This window comes from Vigna unguiculata, unplaced genomic scaffold (assembly GCF_004118075.2).
Source record: "Vigna unguiculata cultivar IT97K-499-35 unplaced genomic scaffold, ASM411807v1 contig_429, whole genome shotgun sequence".
In the NCBI taxonomy this organism is placed as follows: Eukaryota; Viridiplantae; Streptophyta; class Magnoliopsida; order Fabales; family Fabaceae; genus Vigna; species Vigna unguiculata.
This window is the reverse complement of record NW_021011140.1, coordinates 23,117-27,692: the sequence shown is the minus strand read 5'-3', so window position 1 is coordinate 27,692 and position 4,576 is coordinate 23,117.

The following is a 4,576-nucleotide window of genomic DNA, read 5'->3' as shown; positions in this document are numbered from 1 at the left end:
AATAGATTAATCATCGGTTATCTAAAGATTATTGCTCAATTAATTATTGTTGTAGATTTACAAATTAATCAATGTAAAGTCTCATTAATTTGCTGGCCTTCTCACTTTTAACCAAGTACAGTCTCAATTAAAAGTGAGAACTTTTAGATTATCCACAGTAAATTCAACCAAAGTACAGTCTCAATCAAATTTACTATGCCTAATCATGTCTATTCTTTTATCTCCTCACCAAATAAAAAGCTTAATTAATCAAAGTAAAGTCTCAATTAATTGTAGTTAGAGTAAATACCTTTAACCAAAGTAAAGTCTCAATTATTGGTAAAAACTCATTTAATCATATGAAAGTTTCTAAATAAAATCAAAGTAAAGTCTCAATTCAATTTAAAAACCCTTGAACTCATATGACCAACATGCATATAGATTTAAAATCATTATTCTTACGTGATTCAAAGATAAAAGACATAAATGAATGAAAACCTCAACAATAATAAAAAGAACAAATAAATTAATTCATTCTAACCTCAGAATCCATAATGAAATTACAATGGAATCAACCCAAGAAATTTAAACTCCATGAATGCAAAATAAACAGAGAAGAATAGAGAGAAGAAAGAAATTAGGCCCCCTAAGGGTTCCTAAATTCCGAAGTGCCGAGCTTGTCTTTTCTACTTCTCCCTGGGTCTCTTTATATAGGAATTGGACTAGGCTTTTCTGTTGTTAAATTCTCAATATCTTTTAAAATAAAGATAAGATAAATATTTAAAAATATTTGGAGAGATATAGACTATTTGACAAATATAATTGGTTGATAATATCAATATCTAATATAATTAAATTAATTAATTAATTAATTAATTAAAGATATATGATAAACTATCACCAATTAGTATTTGTATAAATTTTCCAAATCAACTGATGAGTTCAAATTTTTGCCCTCATTTAATATTTAAATTTGGGGATTTAATTGAATTTTCTGTGCTTAAAGATTGATTTAATTAGGATTTGTGATTATTGGATTTATTGAGTAAGTTTGGTAAACGTGGCGTAAAAATTGATTTTAGTTGCATAAAATATTATTGGATATTCTAACGTTTGTTAATGCAGCTGAAATTTATTTTTGGTCAATTAATAGTGTGATTTTAAAATGTTCAAAGTTACAAAATAAGTCCAAAATCAAGAAATTCTGAAAAGAATAAATCAGGAGCTAAATGCACCCCCAGTTTTTACTTGCACACTCCTTTAAAGTGGACCACCAAAAACCTGTTCTGCACCCCCAGTTTTCACTAAGTTGCACCCCTCCTACCACTTAAACTCCACTCAACCAGATCATGCCATGTGGCAATCCCCACCTCTTAAAATTAGCCAACCAGAACAAGCCACGTGTCATAATCCTACCCTCACGAAATTAACCAATCAGATTCTGCCACGTCATCATCTTCATCTCCCAAAACCCTAACCCTAGTTTCCCTACCACCGCACGCAGCACCATCTTCTCGCCTTCGCGCCGCCGTCACGAACACCACTACAGTTCCATCTTCTCGCATCCAACAGCGTCGTTCGCGCACCACCATCAAGCAGCCGCCGCAGTCACCTTCTCCGTCCACACGCAGATGCAGCGAACACCACTGCACCTCTGCAATGTGCGAGCCACCGCGAGGACGCATCCAACCTCCACCATCGTTTTCTCGCCTCCATCGCAGCAGCACCACCGCGTCGCGCCACCACGCCGGAAAACGGCAGCAGCCGCCGTCAGCCGCGCAGCCAAGGAAGAGTGTGAAAGAGAAACCCTAGTTCTGGAGAGAGACGTGCCACGTGTCAGGCTGCTATTGGACAGTCAAACTGGTCAACCTGGTCAACTCTGGTCAACTGGTCAAAGTCAACAGTCAAATTCTGGTCAATTTTGTAAAAATGCTTAAATAAGAGGGGCAGAATTGGAAATTGGACAGAAATTGAGTTGTTAATTAATTAAATAAAAATAAAAGATTTTAGCAACTGACAGATAAAGCCCAAAGTCCAGTTGAAGCCTATATAAAGAGACTTAAGGGAGCAGAAACGGGACGACTGACAATTTTACAGCTGACAGCTTAGACACTTAGAACTCTCTGGTTTTGGCAGATACCATCTCCACCACATCTCTCATTCTTTCTTTTATTTTCTTTCCTTCATATCATCATGTATTCCATCGAAGCCATGGAGGGCTAAGCTTTTAGGGTTGATTCCACTGTAATTTCTTAAATGGATTCTGAGGTTAGATGAATTTATATGTTTTGTTATTTTGATTATTGTTGTGGTTTTTGTTTATCTATGTCCTTTGCTTCTTAATCGAATAGAAAATAATGATTTTAAATCTACATGCATGATAATCATATGAGTTAAAAGGTTTTTAAATTAAATTGAGACTTTACTTTGATTTTGTTTAAAACTTTCATTTGATTAAATAAGTTTTTGCCAATAATTGAGACTTTAATTTGATTAGAGGTAATTACTTTAACTAAAATTAGTCAAGACTTTACTTTGATTAATTAAGTTTTCTATTTGGTAAGAAACAAAGGAATAGACATGATTAGGCATAGTAAAATTAATTGAGACTGTACTTTGATTAAATTTACTATGTACATCTAATAATTCTCACTTTTAATTGAGACTGTACTTTGATTAAAAGTGAGGATGCCAACAAATGAATTGAGTCTTTACATTGATTTATTAGTAAATCAACAACAATAATTAATTTAACAATAATCTCTAGATAACCAATGAAGAATCTTATTTAGAAAAAGCAGTGGAATTGACCTATTTACTATTATGTGTTTACAATCTTCCGTGTCATTTTCTTTGCATATCAAAACCCCCTATTTTTATAGTTGCTAGTTTAAATTGCATTTTTGAGTCAAATATTTGAGATCAATTCCGTATTCGTTGTGAGACGACTTAGGGTTATCTTAACCCTAACTATTTTCTTCACTACAAACTGCAATACTGAAGTTGCTAAAGTAGTGGTAATTTGATCGCGTCAACGACAACGATATCATCAACCCTTTGCAATCTCCTTAAATTATCTTCTAAATAATCCAATATCTTCAAGATATATTTGTTTGTTGTGGAACTAAAAAGATTCAAGAAGATCTTGTCATATTTAAAAGATTTGGTAGTTATTATCTTTCAATATTTTATGATATAATTAAATAAGATAATTATTTAAAAATATCAAATAAAATATCTAAAGATATATTTTTCCCAATTATCTTCTATCATAAAGATAAAGAAAACCGCAAGGTCCAATTTTTTTGTTCCTCTCTTCTTGGTTTAGCCAAACTTCTTCATTTTTTTAAGTTTTTTTCTTGCCGTCTTCATGCAATGCTTGGCTTGAATTTTTGTGCTTTTGATAATTTCTTATTCTTTGATTTATCTTTAAGGTGTCATGAAGCTTTAATCAATTTATTTCCACACCTCTGAATGAGCTTAAAACTTAACTTCAGCTGTATCAACAAACGTTAAAATATCCAAAAATAATTTATGCAACTAAAAATCACTTTTTAAGACATTTTTATCACACAAGCTCAAACAACCTAATTATCAGAATTATCAATTAAATCACTCTTTAGGCACACAAATTTAATTAAATACCCAGAATTAAACATTAAATGAGGGCAAATCCAACTTGATATTTGTTACTTTCCAATTGTTGCAATCCGTCGATAACATTTCTTGGCAACAGTACCACACCATGATATGTACAATAAATAATTCCATGCATTTTGTTTGACGAATTTGCTTCTTATCGACGGACCAAATGCATAATAAAGCACTATGAGCAAGCCTCCTTGTCAACATGGAAGTTGGTGTGCTTCATTCACATGCTTATCCTTTTGATCCTATAAAATGACATCACAAACTGTAGAGGAAAAAACATTGAGGAATAAACTTTCTCTAGTTCCATTTCTGTTTCTTTATTTTCCCTTCCTTCTGCAGTTTATTTTACTTCTTTTTGTATTCTTTCTTTTTCTGTTTTCTCCTTCAGCCTATGTTGATCATTACTGCCTTGTCTTGGTGTCACAAATTTGAACTTCATTTCATGTCCCAATTGCCTAAATAAAGGGAATGTTCATCAAGATTGAGCGTTTTATAACGAATCCATACCCATCCCAAAAGAAGACGACAAGAGTCCATGGGAGCAATATCACATAATACTTCTTTCACACATTGCCATTTGCTGAATTTGATCCATGCTTGATTGAGATGAAAGATTTTTGGTAATTGGAGTTTCTCCACCAATCTTTGGCTCACAACATTATTTTCACTTCCGTATTCGAATGCAACTAAACATGGGTAGCCTTCCTTAAACACCTTGTATAATAAACTTCCATTCCTATACCAATCTATATAGCTAGGCTCTGAATACCAAATGATGTGAATCCAAAGGGTTCGATTCGTTTTACTGATCTTTCATGGCTGGAATGCTAATAGCTAGAAATTTGAGAAATTATTTAAAATGAGAAAATGGAAACATATAAGAAGATGGAGCGGAAAATGATAGACATCATGATGTGATCCCAATAAGGCTTATAGCATTGGGGCC